At 46.3% G+C, this 20,476-nt stretch overlaps 1 long non-coding RNA gene across 1 annotated transcript in view; it reads right to left on the minus strand.

Moving 5' to 3' along the window:
- LOC144145646 (uncharacterized) overlaps positions 1-20,476 on the minus strand; it is a 61,851-nt gene that overhangs the window by 33,999 nt on the left and 7,376 nt on the right. Inside the window, exon 3 of the long non-coding RNA XR_013317553.1 lies at positions 3,890-3,991. This is a non-coding gene — a long non-coding RNA (uncharacterized LOC144145646). The remainder of the gene's footprint in view (positions 1-3,889; positions 3,992-20,476) is intronic.

A 20,476-nucleotide genomic window follows, 5' to 3' on the forward strand; every position in this document is an offset into this window, starting at 1 on the left:
GCGAATTAGTCTAGTGACTCAGAGCACTGGTGATACAAGTGTTACAGGTGCTACCACCAGTGGCTTTTAACACTGTGTCATAGTCGCTACTGCCTCGATCATTGGTTCTTAGCCTATTGTCTGTGTTTCTAGTGATGCATCAACCAGTGCCCTCTAGCGTAGTGCCAGTGTTTCTAGCGCCATCACCATTTCATTTAGTGTCTCCCAGGGCCGAAAAGTCACTGGAGCTTTAGATTGTGTATAGAAGTGTACCATAGGATGAAATTTGTAATATTTATGGTAACTTACTGTATCGATCGAATAACAATGCCTAACCTCTATTATGTTAATTTTAAATTGCTTGACATACACTTTGATTGAGGATAGTTGCAATAAACTAAGTGTTATAGTCATTTTCTGCAAGCAAACTTCCTCCGTAGTCAGCCATGTATGACAGCAGACCGAATTTCGCTGTGGTTTACAACTTCCCTTTGAAATCAGAAAATACGACATCTGAAAGAAACTCGGAACAATAAATATTATTCTCAAATAACGGCAAAAATCAGCATAGTTTGCTTGGTTATGCCCGCATTAGACGAAGAGCTAAGGAGAGTTTTATGTTAGTTTATGGGCGAGCGGGTGCTCTTCTTTGTCGGTGCAGCCTGATAGACGCACGCAGTTTAGGTCAGAACCAAGGGGAAGAGAGTTTCGCTCGAAATCTTCGTATGTAGTTTTCTGGTGCAGTTCTCGACAAAATAGCTGGAATTTTATAAGCACTGCACTTGGAAAAAAATATTCGGTAATAGCAGCGATGGTGATTACTCATACGCTTCTTATATGTGGGAAAAAATACTGACATCTAAGTGTTTAGCAACTCTGAACGCTGCCACGCTACCATTCTTCTTGATTGTATTATGAATTGCAGACGTTGAAGCAGGCAAATGTTACCTCTAAAACATATAATGTGCCAGCCCAAAACCTAATGCCGGCATTTCTTGAGCGTATATTCAGCTACGAGAGTTACCTTTTAAACCGGGGTGGGGTATGTGATGCCGCCGTATACACTTATCTTCCATTACTCGTGGCTGTACCTTATTATGTGCCACAGTTTGAAGAAAAAAAGCCTCGAAATGAGAATCCCACAATTATGACGTTGGAAATTTGAGCTTGCGTGGTATCTGACGGTCGCAGGGCACGAGAAGCAGATACCTTAAATTTTATTTATTCTTATTTTACTGCTATGAGCTCATTCTCAGTGACAAAATTGTTATACTCGGTAAGAATACAGTTCATGTTTGTGTCGACTACATAGTGCTTGTCTGACGGATAGTATTTCTGGTCTGCAGGATTGTACATGCTTTATTAGAGTTTTCCGGCCTTTTTTTACGGGGTCTTAAGAACCTTAAGTTGAATTTGATATCTCTGCGATATTGAGATATTTGAAGCTTTGTTAGTTTATCTTTTATATTGCGTGAGCATCTCCTCTCACCGCTGACAAACAGCGACGGAACCACCAAAATCATGCCCATGCGCCGCCGTAGCTCTGTAAATCTTACTATACTACTAGCGACGCTACCTGTATAACATGAATCTATCAAGTATAATTATTTCCAGTACGACCAGTAGGCCCTCCTCGTTGGGCCGCTTGTCCGGGCATTAGCGCGAAGTAGGACGTCTTGCCTTACGCAACAGCGGGAATAGTTCCATTAAGGGGCCATGCATACAAAACACAAGCTTGGTTCATTCGAAAGATTGCTTCGTTAGAGTCATAATGACACCACTTTTTACGTAAACGTCGCTTAAATAAGCTATGTAATTGGGAAAAAGGGAAATAGTTTATGCGACCGTCTAATTCATTTCCCGCAGCAGAACCTATGATGCCTTATGTGCCAGCTCTGTGATTGCCTGAAGCCGGCAAAAGCAAACGCAAATTAGCAGGGCTTATAAGCTTTGCGAACGAGCTTTTTGCGCTTCACTTAGGGAATATTTTTTATAAAGTAGCAATGGTGGGGTAAACAGTGGAATTTATGAAAGTACACGCAAACATAGAAGTGCCGATGAGTACTGCCATTGATACTGCGCGCACTGTGCTGTTTTAGCTGCACATCACTGGGGCGCTTTGGAGTGGTCTCAGAAGACACTGGCCGATTGCGTAAGCGACCGTGTCTTACATGGCCATTTTTGTCAAGCGAACACTATGTTTCACGAAACTATTACTTTTACTTAAAAAAAAGAAGCCAGGTGCAAATACGATAAAAAACAAAGCTAGTGTAGAAAACGGCCCGCGGGGTAAGGTAGCGTCATCTAGGTTGACTAACGGTAAACGAGGTTCTTCAGTACTTATGATACCATTACGGACGCCACGAAGACACACGATTTGGCGGGATAATCAAAATTTTAACTAAAATTGAATATTTGTCAATGAATAAAGTATCATTTTCTTCCGGACAAGTGCTGGGGGCCCTTTAAAACATGAAATCTTTCGAATGACAGCAACTCGAATGAAACCAATCAGACAGAAGTCTGTCAAAATGTTCACCTTCAACTTGTATTTGGTCTGCATGTCCTGTTTATTGCGCGCCGGCGCTGGACAATCCCGGTGCATGCGGGAGAACTAGTGCGTGGAAAAGCACAGAAAACCGCAATAGAAAACGGGGCTCTGTATTTTTGTGCTTTACTTCTGGTCGATACGTTTCATGTGGAAATTTTGCCGACATACACTTTTTATTCCACAGGCAAAAGTATTTCTTTAGGGACCTTCTAATTCCAGGTCTGCAGGTAGGTCATTACTGGTTATTGTCGAGACACTGCATACTAGCTCTCACATGTCTGCACACGTCTGCAAAGCAGTTTATCTAGAGCAATCGCAATTAAGACACCCCTGTTAAGGAGCCAGTTGACGCGTACCAGTCATTGCTGATGTCAGGCCACCGACTATCCGATTTTCTAGCCGAGTGATGCCATGGTCATAGATTCGCAACGTACGTGGCGAATGAAGAGAAGTTAAACAGGTGTAATCTAGTATAAACTGTATAAATAAACCTTAAAGCGAAGCTTTTATTGGCCAGAGGCTCTGACCACAGCCATCTGAAACAAACCGCCAACTCGTCAGTTTCCACCTAGCTGCTATTTGAGACAAGGAATCACAAATCTCATATACCCACTCAAAAGCTATAGACAATGATGGTACCACCTGTCGTAAAAATTTCACGGCCTATTCACTAACTTTTGCGGGCTGCGCCGTCAACGTACCCACGCACAATTATCACATACCCAGCCGAAAAGTGTCTTAAAAAGACTGAAGCCATAAAATGGAGACATTGTCATCCGCTTCTTGAAATTTTTGTTGGCGCGGTTTGTAATACTGCTAACTATTATATTTTTTCTGCTTGACTGCCTTGTTCTAGTGAATTACAGACCTTATTATTCACCTACATCCCCAACGTGCCACCGTGGGACTCTAACTTCGCAAATTTGCAGTCCCCCTGGAAGATTTGGTTTTTCGGTTTACCCCTGTTTTGCCGTGTAAAAAAAGAATAACGTGTCGTCTTGTATAAAAGTGTGGGCTTAATAAAAACAAACTGCAAATACTATCTCACATCGATGTTCGGCTAACTTCATTTTTGTTGGGAAACTACCAACTGTAATTTTTGCGCTCTGATTGAAAAGCCTTGCGCCCAAAACACTGTTTTAAAGATTTTTATACTGAAACTTCAAATCATACACAATCTTGTTTACTCCAAAAACTTCAATCTAGTCACTTTTGATCTCAAAATCTGGTTTAAATTGTAGGGGCTGCGTTACTAAGCTCGCGAACCCTTCACACTGGAAGGAGGGTCCTTCAACACATGCATCTGAACGCTCAAATAAAATGAAAAGATTTGAAATCTTCCCAAATGTTCGTACTTACGTGGCACGGCGTTCCATCATGCTCGGGTTGCAAAACAATGTGAGGGTGGACATTGGGGGATATGAAAAGACATGGGAACGTGCACGGAGTCACAGCAGAAGTCTGAAATCAGTTGCAAATTAGGTCAGTTCAGTAAATGTTTCGTACTACTTCGGTGTGCTAGACATTCAAAAGTGACAAAGACAATAATGTTCTTCATTAGTGGCGCTAAACGGAACTTCAGATGAACAGCTATCTAAATAAACATAAGAATGAGGTGGTAAGACCGACCAACCGACTGGCAAACCAAACCAAATAAACATAAGAATGAGGTGGTAAGACCGACCAACCGACTGGCAAACCAAACCGACCGTCCATGATTCTTTGAGGGTCAGCCAATCTGCTCAAGGTGGAGGGTCAAAACACTTTGGAGTAGATTTTTATTATGCTGTAGCGGCTCATTAGGTCGCTACATTCGAACATTGTTCTCTTACGGGAGACAAAAAACAACGTTAGGTTTCCCGAATTGGAATTATCTCAAGCAGCGGCGGAGGTATCAATGTAACCTTTGCTGAGGTATGTAGCCTACGTAAATCCATAGAAGGTAGTTTAAACGTTCCTTCCTAACAAACCCCGATGACGTGAATCTCCATTTGAGAAAAAATAGCGCATTTTTATTAATTGATTTCAGTCCCTTTGAGGCCGGTAATGCGACACAAAGATTGCTCTTGGTGAATATATCACGAAACAAACATCATTAAATACATAAAATAACAAAATTATGTTGACCGCAATGGATACAAAATCAAAGCAGCTAATCTAAAAAGACTTTATAACCTAGTTCTAAATGCTAGATCTATAAACATGAAGTTCTGAGAGCCCACTGTTATCATGGTGAATGGCCCTATTTAAAGGGACACTGACATCCCAATACAAGTTGCTCTACAGCAATAGATTAACTCACCAAAAAAGAAATATTCCATTCTTAATTCCATTTTCACGCGTAGATTTTCTTAAAATAAGGAACAAAATGGCAATAACGTGAACGCAGGTGCACCCGCCACTGGCTATACAACAAAACTTGTACTGGAAGTGCAGTGACAATGAATGGCGTGCGAACCGTCTTTCCTCGCTGCCGTTGTACAGCGCTACTGTCCATGTTTTGGGTGGCCATACCGCTTTTTGAGGAAGCGTGCGAGTTTCACACGAGTGTTTTGTTCGACATCAGCATTACCGGGCCCTACAAATGACCATGTCATCCTCCACGAAAGCGTGAACACTGATCCCATGTAGATGCCGATAGGTTGCTCGACGGGACTACGGTCATGCGACCCAATGTCTCTAGGCCTGTCGGAGGATGAAGCAAAATAAATGCGCGACGTTCACGAAGACCCTCCGCCAGACGAAAAAGACGAGAATGCCCACATGTCTTGGATAGCAGTTCCAAGCCGGTCGCAACACTGCAAGATGCAGCAGCTCCCTACCCCAACGCCGCGGAAACCGGCCCTCCGCCAAGGCCCCGTGGTACGCAAGCCGAAACAACTATTGGCGTATGCAAATATCATTAGGGACACACATCAGCATTATCTAATAAACAAAATCGATCGAATTCAACACTTGACTGTTTGGTTTGTTTTCTCAGAATATTGTAGACACACTAGCGTCACAAGTTTAATAACTAAAGCCGAACTTCCCACACTGGAACACCGAAGGACATCTAAACTCAAATTAGTGTATCTTTTGTAACACGGCCACTTTAAAAACCCACGGGAAGATTATCTCCTTGAACGTCTTTAACACTCTTCTATACCAAACCACAACGAATTTATTCGACAACCCATCAGCCACAACAATACCCACAGACATTGTTTTTCCCTCCTCCATTTCTAGAACCAATTACCGGAAACTGCAGTCAAATGCGAAACTTTGCAATAATTCGGGGAACGAATTAAAACTTCAACTTCGTGTGAATGTGATATTCAGTTTGGTATTGACTGTGGCATTTACTTGTCGTATTTACTCGTGTGTGGCTTTTCCTTCTGGAAAGAAGACGTCCAGCTGCGAAGGTGTCGACTGCGTTGTATATATTTTATTTTTCTTTCCAGCTAATATGGTTGCGGCTGTTTGATTGTTGTTTTTGGATCGTACTGTGTATATTTCTTTGACCGCCAATGTCTTCAGTATATTCAATATATCATCATCATCATCATTATCATCAGCCTACCTAGGCCACTGCAGGGCAAAGGCCTCTCCCATTATTCTCCAATTACCTCGGTCCTGTGCCAACCGTGACCAATTTATCCCCGCAAACTTCTTCATCTCATCTGCCCATCTAACTTTCTGCCAACCCCTGCAGCGCTTGCCTTCTCTACGGATCCACTCTGTTACCCTTAATGACCAGCGGTTATCTTGCCTTCGCATTACATGCCCTGCCCAAGTCCATTTCTTCTTCTTAATCTTTACTAATATATCCTCAACACGTGTTTGTTCCCTGACCCATTCCGCTCTCTTCTTGTCCCTTAATGTTACACCTATCAGTTTCCGCTCCACTGCCCGCTGAGTCGTTCTCAATTTAAGTTGAAACCTCTTAGTGAGCCTCCAAGTTTCTGCCCCGTAGGTGAGTACCGGTAAGATGCAGCTGTCATACACTTTCTTCTTCAGCGACAATGGTAGGCTGCTATTCATTATCTGAGAATGCCTGCCATATGCACCCCACCCCAATCTGATCCTTCTAATTATCTCTGCTCATGGTTGGGATCTGGGGTCACAACTTGGCCTAAGTAGATGTATTCGCTTACCACTTCCACTGCCTCACCACCTATCTCAAACCGCTGTGCTGTCCCGAGGTTATTTATCATTACTTTAGTTTTCTGAATATTAATTTTCAGGCCCACGGTTCCACTCTGTTCGCCCAGTGCGGAAAGCATGCTTTGCAATTCGTCCCCCGAGTTACTTAGCAAGGCAACGTCATCAGCAAATCTGAGGTTACTGAGGTATTCTCCATTAACCCTTACTCCCACCTGTTCCCAATCCAACGTTTTCAATACTTCTTGTAAGCATGCTGTGAATAACATTGGAGAGATTGTGTCTCCTTGTCTGACACCCTTCCTTATAGGTATTTTACTGCTCTCCTTATGGAGGATGATGGTAGCTGTAGACCCATTATAGATATCCTCTAGTATTCTTACATAATGCTCATCTACCCCCTGGTTCCGTAATGCCTGAATGACTGCTAGGGTTTCGACCGAGTCAAATGCTTTCTCATAATCTATGAGGGCTATATATAGGGGTTCAGTATACACAGCGCACTTCTCTATCACCTGATTGATTGTGTGAATATGGTCCATTGTTGAATAATCTTTACGGAACCCTGCTTGTTCTTTAGGTTGACTGAAATCTAAGGTTGCAGAGATTCGGTTAGCGATTACCTTTGTAACTATCTTGTAGACGACTAACAGTAAGCTGATCAGCCTGTAGTTTTTCAAGTCCTTCATGTCGCCTTTCTTATGGATTAGGATGATGTTCGCGTTCTTCCAAGATTCAGGTACCATTGCGGTCATTAGGCATTGCGTATACAGGTTTGCCAGTTTTTCAACTACAATCTCTCCGCCATCCTTCAAGAGGTTTGCTTTTATCTGATCCTCACCGGGCGCTTTGCCCCCTTTTATTTCTTTCAAAGCGTTCCTTAATTCTTTGGTCGTTACTGGTGGGATGTCTATCTCTTCTGAACTACTGTCTCGTTCGGCATTATCTTCGATGTCCCGGATACTGTACAGATCCTTGTAGAACTCCTCGGCCACCGTGACTATTTTATCCCTATTTGTGATGACATTGCCTTGCTTATCTTTAAGTGCATACATCTGATTTCTCCCCACGCCAAGACGCCTCTTCAAAGCTTTCAGACTAACTCCGGTCTTTACAGCGTATTCCATCCTCTCCATATTATACTTCCGTATGTCAGCTGTCTCACGCCTATTGATTACCTTCCCTTCGAAATTCCACATATATATATATATATATATATATATATATATATATATATGTAGCGAATCAGAATAGGAAATGAGGGGCTCGTTGAAAATAACACAGAAATAAGGGTTGGCAGTCGAGAAAACCTCAGAAAGCAAAGGGGAGGATGTGGTAGATCATTGAAACAGATTAAGAATTTGGAAAGAAAGAAAGAAAGTGAAGAAAAAATGCCCGCCAGGTGGGATCCGAACCCACGACCTCCAGAATACCGGTCTGGTGCGATAACCACTACGCTACCGGCGGGGCGATTTTCCCATTCACTTTCTGGGGTATTTATGTTAGGTATGTTTGTTTCCTGTGCTTGGGGGTGGTAGCCAGCGCCATTCGGACTAATCGGGGTGAAGGGGACCTTCTTTTTAACCCCCGGGTCGTGACTCGAGTGTCTACGACATGTCCAGAGTGGTCGACCAGCTTTGAACCCTCTTAAGCTCCCTTTGGCAACAAGACTGCCAGAACAGAGGCCCTCGCTATGCATGTAGCGAATCAGAATAGGAAATGAGGGGCTCGTTGAAAATAACACAGAAATAAGGGTTGGCAGTCGAGAAAACCTCAGAAAGCAAAGGGGAGGATGTGGTAGATCATTGAAACAGATTAAGAATTTGGAAAGAAAGAAAGAAAGTGAAGAAAAAATGCCCGCCAGGTGGGATCCGAACCCACGACCTCCAGAATACCGGTCGTGGGTTCGGATCCCACCTGGCGGGCATTTTTTCTTCACTTTCTTTCTTTCTTTCCAAATTCTTAATCTGTTTCAATGATCTACCACATCCTCCCCTTTGCTTTCTGAGGTTTTCTCGACTGCCAACCCTTATTTCTGTGTTATTTTCAACGAGCCCCTCATTTCCTATTCTGATTCGCTACATGCATAGCGAGGGCCTCTGTTCTGGCAGTCTTGTTGCCAAAGGGAGCTTAAGAGGGTTCAAAGCTGGTCGACCACTCTGGACATGTCGTAGACACTCGAGTCACGACCCGGGGGTTAAAAAGAAGGTCCCCTTCACCCCGATTAGTCCGAATGGCGCTGGCTACCACCCCCAAGCACAGGAAACAAACATACCTAACATAAATACCCCAGAAAGTGAATGGGAAAATCGCCCCGCCGGTAGCGTAGTGGTTATCGCACCAGACCGGTATTCTGGAGGTCGTGGGTTCGGATCCCACCTGGCGGGCATTTTTTCTTCACTTTCTTTCTTTCTTTCCAAATTCTTAATCTGTTTCAATGATCTACCACATCCTCCCCTTTGCTTTCTGAGGTTTTCTCGACTGCCAACCCTTATTTCTGTGTTATTTTCAACGAGCCCCTCATTTCCTATTCTGATTCGCTACATGCATAGCGAGGGCCTCTGTTCTGGCAGTCTTGTTGCCAAAGGGAGCTTAAGAGGGTTCAAAGCTGGTCGACCACTCTGGACATGTCGTAGACACTCGAGTCACGACCCGGGGGTTAAAAAGAAGGTCCCCTTCACCCCGATTAGTCCGAATGGCGCTGGCTACCACCCCCAAGCACAGGAAACAAACATACCTAACATAAATACCCCAGAAAGTGAATGGGAAAATCGCCCCGCCGGTAGCGTAGTGGTTATCGCACCAGACCGGTATTCTGGAGGTCGTGGGTTCGGATCCCACCTGGCGGGCATTTTTTCTTCACTTTCTTTCTTTCTTTCCAAATTCTTAATCTGTTTCAATGATCTACCACATCCTCCCCTTTGCTTTCTGAGGTTTTCTCGACTGCCAACCCTTATTTCTGTGTTATTTTCAACGAGCCCCTCATTTCCTATTCTGATTCGCTACATGCATAGCGAGGGCCTCTGTTCTGGCAGTCTTGTTGCCAAAGGGAGCTTAAGAGGGTTCAAAGCTGGTCGACCACTCTGGACATGTCGTAGACACTCGAGTCACGACCCGGGGGTTAAAAAGAAGGTCCCCTTCACCCCGATTAGTCCGAATGGCGCTGGCTACCACCCCCAAGCACAGGAAACAAACATACCTAACATAAATACCCCAGAAAGTGAATGGGAAAATCGCCCCGCCGGTAGCGTAGTGGTTATCGCACCAGACCGGTATTCTGGAGGTCGTGGGTTCGGATCCCACCTGGCGGGCATTTTTTCTTCACTTTCTTTCTTTCTTTCCAAATTCTTAATCTGTTTCAATGATCTACCACATCCTCCCCTTTGCTTTCTGAGGTTTTCTCGACTGCCAACCCTTATTTCTGTGTTATTTTCAACGAGCCCCTCATTTCCTATTCTGATTCGCTACATGCATAGCGAGGGCCTCTGTTCTGGCAGTCTTGTTGCCAAAGGGAGCTTAAGAGGGTTCAAAGCTGGTCGACCACTCTGGACATGTCGTAGACACTCGAGTCACGACCCGGGGGTTAAAAAGAAGGTCCCCTTCACCCCGATTAGTCCGAATGGCGCTGGCTACCACCCCCAAGCACAGGAAACAAACATACCTAACATAAATACCCCAGAAAGTGAATGGGAAAATCGCCCCGCCGGTAGCGTAGTGGTTATCGCACCAGACCGGTATTCTGGAGGTCGTGGGTTCGGATCCCACCTGGCGGGCATTTTTTCTTCACTTTCTTTCTTTCTTTCCAAATTCTTAATCTGTTTCAATGATCTACCACATCCTCCCCTTTGCTTTCTGAGGTTTTCTCGACTGCCAACCCTTATTTCTGTGTTATTTTCAACGAGCCCCTCATTTCCTATTCTGATTCGCTACATGCATAGCGAGGGCCTCTGTTCTGGCAGTCTTGTTGCCAAAGGGAGCTTAAGAGGGTTCAAAGCTGGTCGACCACTCTGGACATGTCGTAGACACTCGAGTCACGACCCGGGGGTTAAAAAGAAGGTCCCCTTCACCCCGATTAGTCCGAATGGCGCTGGCTACCACCCCCAAGCACAGGAAACAAACATACCTAACATAAATACCCCAGAAAGTGAATGGGAAAATCGCCCCGCCGGTAGCGTAGTGGTTATCGCACCAGACCGGTATTCTGGAGGTCGTGGGTTCGGATCCCACCTGGCGGGCATTTTTTCTTCACTTTCTTTCTTTCTTTCCAAATTCTTAATCTGTTTCAATGATCTACCACATCCTCCCCTTTGCTTTCTGAGGTTTTCTCGACTGCCAACCCTTATTTCTGTGTTATTTTCAACGAGCCCCTCATTTCCTATTCTGATTCGCTACATGCATAGCGAGGGCCTCTGTTCTGGCAGTCTTGTTGCCAAAGGGAGCTTAAGAGGGTTCAAAGCTGGTCGACCACTCTGGACATGTCGTAGACACTCGAGTCACGACCCGGGGGTTAAAAAGAAGGTCCCCTTCACCCCGATTAGTCCGAATGGCGCTGGCTACCACCCCCAAGCACAGGAAACAAACATACCTAACATAAATACCCCAGAAAGTGAATGGGAAAATCGCCCCGCCGGTAGCGTAGTGGTTATCGCACCAGACCGGTATTCTGGAGGTCGTGGGTTCGGATCCCACCTGGCGGGCATTTTTTCTTCACTTTCTTTCTTTCTTTCCAAATTCTTAATCTGTTTCAATGATCTACCACATCCTCCCCTTTGCTTTCTGAGGTTTTCTCGACTGCCAACCCTTATTTCTGTGTTATTTTCAACGAGCCCCTCATTTCCTATTCTGATTCGCTACATGCATAGCGAGGGCCTCTGTTCTGGCAGTCTTGTTGCCAAAGGGAGCTTAAGAGGGTTCAAAGCTGGTCGACCACTCTGGACATGTCGTAGACACTCGAGTCACGACCCGGGGGTTAAAAAGAAGGTCCCCTTCACCCCGATTAGTCCGAATGGCGCTGGCTACCACCCCCAAGCACAGGAAACAAACATACCTAACATAAATACCCCAGAAAGTGAATGGGAAAATCGCCCCGCCGGTAGCGTAGTGGTTATCGCACCAGACCGGTATTCTGGAGGTCGTGGGTTCGGATCCCACCTGGCGGGCATTTTTTCTTCACTTTCTTTCTTTCTTTCCAAATTCTTAATCTGTTTCAATGATCTACCACATCCTCCCCTTTGCTTTCTGAGGTTTTCTCGACTGCCAACCCTTATTTCTGTGTTATTTTCAACGAGCCCCTCATTTCCTATTCTGATTCGCTACATGCATAGCGAGGGCCTCTGTTCTGGCAGTCTTGTTGCCAAAGGGAGCTTAAGAGGGTTCAAAGCTGGTCGACCACTCTGGACATGTCGTAGACACTCGAGTCACGACCCGGGGGTTAAAAAGAAGGTCCCCTTCACCCCGATTAGTCCGAATGGCGCTGGCTACCACCCCCAAGCACAGGAAACAAACATACCTAACATAAATACCCCAGAAAGTGAATGGGAAAATCGCCCCGCCGGTAGCGTAGTGGTTATCGCACCAGACCGGTATTCTGGAGGTCGTGGGTTCGGATCCCACCTGGCGGGCATTTTTTCTTCACTTTCTTTCTTTCTTTCCAAATTCTTAATCTGTTTCAATGATCTACCACATCCTCCCCTTTGCTTTCTGAGGTTTTCTCGACTGCCAACCCTTATTTCTGTGTTATATATATATATATATATATATATATATATATATATATATATATATATATATATATATATATATATACATATATATATACATATATATATATATATATATATATATATGTATATATATATATATGTATATATATCAATATATATATATATATATCCGATCGGTTTCGGATTCCGCCTAGCAAGCATTTATTCTCTCCTTTCTTTCTTTCACAATTCCTTGTCTGTTTCAATGACCTACCACATCCTCCCCTTTGCTTCCCGAGGTTTTCTTGTGTGCCAACTTTTATTTCTGTCATATTTCAATGAGCCCCTCATTTCCTATTGTGATTCGCTACACGCATAGCGAGGGCCTCTTTTCTGACAGTCGTGGGGCCATAGGAAGCTTAAGAGGGTTCAACGCTGGTCGACCACTCTTGACAAGTCGTAGACACTCGAGTCACCCGGGGGTTAAAAAGAAGGTCCCCTTCACCCCGAGTAGTTCGAGTGGCGCTGGCTACTACCCCCTACCACAGGAAACCAAAATACCTTAACATAAATACCCCAGAAAGTGGAGGAGAAAATCGTCCCGCCGGTAGCGTAGTGGTCATCGCACCAGACCGGTAGTCTGGAGGTCGTGCGTTCTGAGTTCACCTGGCGGGCATGTTTTCTCCACTTTCTCTCAAAATTCTGTATCTGTTTCAACGACCTCCCACATCCTCCCTTTTGGTTTCCCAGGTTTGCTGGACTGCCAACTCTCATTTGTGTCATATATATATATATTTCTTTATTTATATATTATTATATATATATATATCCTTGAGAAAATGGTAGACGCACGATTAAAAACAAAAACAGTGGTTTACTGACGTTTCGACTGCGGGACCAGTCTTCATCTTGAGTAACATACAACGTTGGAGCACGCACGCTTATATAGGTGCAGAGGGTGTGCTGCAGTGTACCCTTTTTTTACAACATTGGCGGGTTTGGGGCGAGGAAACAGGGAAGGGAGGGCATTATACATGTGGCACTATACATGATGGCAAACACTTTTCTAAAAAGCCCAGCAATATTCAACTTCATCCATTAAAAAGAAAAAAACAGGGTAGGGAGCGGTTCAAATACACTTTTCATACGAATTACATGAATAAATGGATGGTGCAGGGAACGTCTCGACACATGAAATGCAAAGTACACGAACAACAAATAAATACAGAACAGAAGCCGCCGGTGACGCATCCATTCCTGAAAACACCAATTCAGCAATGGATGCGTCACCGGCGGCTTCTGTTCTGTATTTATTTGTTGTTCCTGTACTTTGCATTTCGTGTGTCGAGACGTTCCCTGCACCATCAATTTATTCGTGTAATTCGTATGAAAAGTGTATTTGAACAGCTCCCTACCCTGTTTTTTTCTTTTTATTGGATGAAGTTGAATATTGCTGGGCTTTTTAGAAAAGTGTTTGCCATCATGTATAGTGCCACATTTATAGTGCCCTCCCTTCCCTGTTCGCTCGCCCCAAACCCGCCAATGTTGTTAAAAAAAAGGGTACACTGCAGCTCACCCTCTGCACCTATATAAGCGTGCGTGCTCCAACGTTGTATGTTACTCAAGATGAAGACTGGTCCCGCAGTCGAAACGTCAGTAAACAACTGTTTTTGTTTTTAATCGTGCGTCTACCATTTTCTCAAGTATTTTTTCTGGCTCCTAGAGAAGTTTTCTTTTACTGCTTATATATATATATATATATATATATATATATATATATATATATATATATATATATATAAGTTGACTGACGTTTGAAGGAGAAGACTTCCTTTCTTCAGTGTGCCTTTATTTTTATTTGAAACCTTTTATTCTTATTTTCTAATGTTTTTCTTGTGTGCATGTGGCTCTACTTCCCTTATTTTTCGAGCTCTGTGTGAGGTTTTATGTTTCTATACTACATATATATCTACAGTGTCACGGCCCGCTTGACATTTCACATGGCAATGCACTGGATCACCTGGTGGTCAATCCATCGTACATTTCATCTATGGGTACGTGCCGCATCAGTGGGTCGCGCAAGGCAAGCCCAAGCGAAGACGAAGAGGTCGTCCAGAGACAGACTGGTTCGAGCTACGCTGGTATCCTCGGCTTCAGACTATACGCCTCTTTCTTTGAGAATAGATCGCTTTTATTCACAGCGTGTAAATAGTCCGCATCTGCCTCGTAAGATCTTTTTGGTAGAGGGTGCGGTTCCCGTCCCTGTGCCTGTCAACAGCGCAGCAACACCACACCACGGATCTTCGGAGTGGGCGACACATTCGTCGACGCACGATGCCTCCTGCCAACGAGACCGCACCCGTTGCGCCCCTCATTATCGTTTGTCAGCCCCGTGACCCGGGCTTTTTCACCGGTGAGGACGACACCGACGTGGAAGCATGGATACGCATGTTCAAACGTGCCAGCGCCCGTATCAGGTGCGATGGTGCAATAATGCTGGCTAACTTACGTTACCAACTAAGAAACACAGCCAAATCCTGGTATGTGGCCAATGAGCATACGTTCATCAGCTGAGACGTTTGCAAAGAAAAGATGCGCAAAATATTTGGCAGACGCGTGGGTCGCCAGCTCGCCGCACGTCAATAGCTCGCTTCGCGCGCTTAGTCCTTCAGTAAATCGTGTATCACGTATATACACTATGTTTTGGCCTTCTGCGCAAAGGTTTATCCCGAAATGTCGGAAGCGGACAAGGTAGGCCACTTACTTAAAGGCATTGCACATGACGCCTTCCATCTGCTGATGTGTAAGGATGCCGCTACCGTCGACGCCATTCTTAACGAATGCCGACGCTTTCAGGAGGCGAAATGCCGCCTCATTGCCCATCAGTTTACTCGACTGCCTCACACGGCGGCAACGCCGTCGTGTCAAGATGTGTCGGTGCCAGCACGCACAACGCTGACGCCTAGCATGGAGGCCCGGACTGAAAGCCTGACAAAAATAGTACGCCATGAGATCGAGGCTATGGCTCCAGTCGCTCAGCACTGCGCGCACGACCGGAATGCCCCACGAGTCCCCTCATCCAAGCCGTCGTTGGAGACGAGATCACGTCCCTGGGCCTTCACTCAGTTTGTGCCTTGGGATGCCAGGATCCCTGCGTAGGCTTCCATACCCTTCTCGCCGTACTGATGTCCCGCCATGCTACGATGTTCCACCGCGCTACCGACGACGCAGTCCTGGTAAATGAAAAACAGCCGATCACCGGCCCTTCTGTTTCAACTGCCATCGCGTTGGACACGTCGCCCATAATTGCCGCAGCAGCTGGTCGCCATTTACCCGTCATCGGTTTCCCGAGAACAGCTACTCCGATGACTACCCTCGACGTTTTCCGCCACGTCCTCAGCAGCACTTCGTAACCGAGAACACACCACGCAACCTATCTAGTCGCTCGCCGTCACCTCAGCGTCGCCAGTCGCGTTCGCCGCAGCCCCGCCGCCAGACTCCGTCGCCCACTTTCTCGACCTCCCTCTCGGAAAACTAATCAGTGCAGCTCGCGGAGGTGATGCTGCATTAACGACCCGGCCTGCAAAAACTATTTTGAGTTCGAACCTTCGCTGCACTCTTCGGAAATATGACACCAGTGATATGCCATGCCGTACGAGTCGCCAACGGAGGAGCGACCACCGTAGCCGGAATTTGTATCGTTTGCGTCGTGATTACCGGACACGACATCCCTGTCTTGTTCACCGTATTGAATACATGTCCTTACGACACTATATTCGGGCTGGACTTCCTGACAGACCACGCCGCCCTCATTGGCTGCGCCACTGGGGTTTTACGTCTTGAGCTGCCCACAACACTCCTTGATTATATCACACGCACTTACCGGCATTGCGGCACCGAACATGGTCGATTAGCTCCCAAGGGCATGACCTACGTGCGTTTATCGTCGTGCCCGCCAGTCCCAGATGGTGACTACCTTGTCTTGCCCGTCACCGATATACTGCTTGAACGCAACGTGACCCCTCCTTATACAGTCGTGACTGTCGCGAAGATAGATATAGGCCTCCCATTTTGAACTTCGTTTTCTCCGCCCAAGTCCTTCCCCGTGGTATGTCGCTTGCTACACTGATACCCTTGGCTGAATGCGAGGTTTCCGTGGTGACAACTGACGCGTCTGAATCTTCTACGGATAGCCAACGGGATATTTCACGAACTACCAGTGATTTTGCGGACATGATAGCGTCGGACATTTCACCACCGGAAGCCCACCAGCTCCGTTGTGCTCTAGCGTCATATCGGCACATTTTCGACTTGGACAACCGTCCGTTGGGCCAGACTTCCCATGTGGCACATCGCATAAATACTGGTGATGCGAGCCCTATCCGCCGACGTCCATATCGTGTCTCCTACGCCGAACGTACCGTCATTCAGCAGGAAGTAGAGAAGATGATGCGGAAAGATGTTATTGAGCCTTCTTCCAGTCCATGGGCATCGCCAGTCATGCTGGTCAAAAAGAAAGACGGTTCATCGCGATTCTGTGTTGATTACAGACATTTGAACAAAATAACCAAGAAGGACAGTTATCCACTTCCTCGAATTGACGACGCCCTCGACTGCTTGCATGGCGCGCCGTATTTTTCGTCCATTGACATGAGATCTGGGTACCGGCAAACAGCAGTCGACGCCATGCACCGCGAAAAGACCGCTTTTGTAACACCTGACCGACTGTACCAATTTAGGTCATGCCGTTTGGGCTCTGCAATGCGCCAGCCACATTCGAAAGATGCGACACCTCTGGCTACCGAATATGCTCTCGATGCTGTCGCTCACACTGATGTGGCCCGCCAGGTTGCCCGTGCCAAGCTCTCGGCTTCCCAGTCCTCTCAAAAACACCGCTATGACGAGCAACACCGCACCGCCCAATTTACGCCAGACTCCTTGGTTCTTGTCAGCAGCTCTTGCCACTGCATTGGTCTCTACGAGAAACTGCTGCCTCGCTTCCAAGGCCCCTATTAGATCAAGCGTATGGTCACACCTGTGACGTACGAAAGTGTTCCCGCCGCTCCTTTTTCACCGTCACTGAACCCAGCAGCTCAACTCGTCACGTCGGCCGCCTCAAGACGGATTACTCATCGGGCCCACCAGTTCCCTGAGCTTCGATTTCAATAGGCACAGAGACGGCGCTTCTCCGCCCTAGGGGGTCATGTCACGGCCCTCTTGACATTTCACATGGCAATGCACTGGATTACCTGGTGGTCAATCCATCGTACATTTCATCTATGGGTACCTGCCGCATCAGTGGGTCACGCAAGGCAAGCCGAAGCGAAGACGAAGAGGTCGCCCAGAGACAGACTGGCTCGAGCTACGCTGGTATCCTCGGCTTCGGACTATACGCCTCCATTGAAAATAGATCGCTTTTATTCACAGCGTGTAAGAGTCCACATCTGCCTCCTAACAATATATATATATATATATATAGGGTTTGGAAATGAGGGGCTCGTTAGGAAATACAGAAAGAAATGCCGGCAGTCTACAACGCCAAAGAAGGCATAAGGGAATCGTTAGACTATTTTTTACCGTTAGTGACGTTACATTATTATTTTTTTTATTAATTACGAGAAATAGAAAGAAAGAAAAACACGCGCCGACAGTGGGGGCCGAACCCACGCCTTTCGATTAAATCTCGAATGCCTTACCAATTCGGCTATCTGGGTGACTGTGTTCTCCTTCGCTTTCTGGGGTATTTATATTTACTACAACCTGTATCTGACGCTTGAGGGTGGTAGCCAGCGCCACTCAGACTAAACGGGGAGAAGGGGACCTTCTTTTAAACCTACGGGGCGTGACGCGAACGTCTACAGCCTGTCATAAGCGGGTAACTGGCGGGAAAAGTCTCTTATGCTACCTTGGCATCAAGGCTGCCAGAACCAAGGGCCTCGCTAAGCTTTCGCACGATAATAGGGTTTGGAAATGAGGGTCTCGTTAGGAAATACAGAAAGAAATGCCGGCAGTCTACAACGCCAAAGAAGGCATAGGGGAATCGTTAGACTATTTTATACCATTAGTGACGTTACATGATTATTTTTTATTAATTACGAGAGAAAGAAAGAAAGAAAAACACGCGCCCAGAGTGGGGACCGAATCCAAAAATTCTTCATCTCTTTCTATGACCCACCACAACCTCCCCTTTGCTTTCCGAGGCTTTCTTGACTGCCAACCCTTATATTCTATATATATATATATATATATATATATATATATATATATATATATATATATATATATATATAGATATATATATATATATATGTATATATATATATATAGCGAATCAGAAAATGGGAAATCAGGGGCTCCGTGAAATAAGACAGAAAATAAGCGTTGGCAGTCAAGAAAACCTCGGAAAGCAAAGGGGAGGTTGTGGTGGGTCATAGAAAGAGATGAAGAAATTTTGAGTCGAAAAGAAAGTGGTGAAAAAATGGTGAAAAAATGCCCGCCGGGTGGGAAATGCCCACCCGGCGGGCCCACCCGGCGGGCATTTTTTCACCACTTTCTTTTCGACTCAAAAAATTCTTCATCTCTTTCTATGACCCACCACAACCTCCCCTTTGCTTTCCGAGGTTTTCTTGACTGCCAACGCTTATTTTCTGTCTATATATATATATATATATATATATATATATATATATATATATATATATATATAGATATATATATATTGAAAGGTGATTTATTGCCGAAGATCTTTCTGAAGGCGAGAGGTCAGGAATCGCGGACCAGGGGAGCAGACACGAGCCGAGCGAAGCAGTCCGAGTGAACCCCGTCGTTCTAGGCGATGGCGATGAGGATTTCCGACAGTCTGTTTGCTGATGATGACGCTGCTCGTACTGGTCAACATGACCTATTGTGGGTAATGACGCCTCCGATGCTTTTGCGGAGCATAGCTGCTAATCTTCACTACAATCACCCCCCGGAAAAGAGGGTAGCCATCCTGGCGACTTAAGGTGATGGCGAGACGAGCGGGTCATAATAATGCTTGAGACGAGCAACATGCACTGTGTCACGTCCGCGGCGTCGGAGATCCTGGGAAGGTGTTAGCGGCTCGACGACGTAGTTCACCGGGGAAGTGCGTTCAACAACACGGTACGGCCCCTGGTAGTTCGACAGGAATTTCGAGCACAGGCCAGGAGTCCTGGTGGGTACCCAGAGCCACACGAGAGAACCGGTACCGAAGACGGGTGCGGGCTCGCCAGTCGTGATGGACTTTTGTCGCTCCTGCTCTTCAGTGGTGAAAGAACGGGCAAGCTGGCGGCATTCCTCGGCGTGTTTGGCAGCCTCAGAAATCGGCGTGCACTCGGATACATCAGGGCGGTAGGGAAGGATCGTGTCCAGCATGCACGATGGCTCCCGCCCATATAGGAGGAAAAACGGAGAAAAACCCGTCGTCGCTTGTATGGCGGTGTTGTAGGCGTACGTCACGTAAGGGAGTACAAGGTCCCAGTTTCCATGGTCAGACGCAACGTACTTGGACAACATGTCCCCGAGGGTACGGTTGAAGCGCTCCGTGAGGCCATTCGTTTGCGGATGGTAGGCAGTGCTCGTTCGATGGATGACGCTGCATGCCTTCAGAAGTTCCGCGACGACGTCAGACAGAAATACGCAGCCCCTGTCGCTGAGCAGCTCCTTAGGCGCACCGTGACGGAGTATAAAACGCCGCAGGAGAAACGAGGCGACGTCCCGTGCGGTAGCAGCTGGTAGAGCGGCGGTCTCAGCATAGCGCGTCAAGTGGTCGATGGCAACTATAGCCCAGCGGTTGCCGGCGGTTGTGCAGGGTAACGGTCCGTACAGATCAATGCCCACACGGTCAAATGGTTTCACTGGGCAAGGCAGCGGCTGTAACGGACCACAGAGGTGAGGTACCGGCGAGTTTCGGCGTTGGCAATCTTGGCAGGATCGAACGTATTTTCGCACGAAGTTGTACATCCCGCGCCAAAAGTAACGAAGACGCAAACGTTCATAGGTTTTGAGTAGGCCGACATGACCACATGTGGGATCAGAGTGGAACAAGGCACAAACGTCGGACCGCAAATACCGTGGAATC

Source organism: Haemaphysalis longicornis, unplaced genomic scaffold (genome assembly GCF_048455015.1).
Source record: "Haemaphysalis longicornis isolate Haplotype H1 unplaced genomic scaffold, Haemaphysalis longicornis Haplotype H1 scaffold_7, whole genome shotgun sequence".
In the NCBI taxonomy this organism is placed as follows: domain Eukaryota; kingdom Metazoa; phylum Arthropoda; class Arachnida; order Ixodida; family Ixodidae; genus Haemaphysalis; species Haemaphysalis longicornis.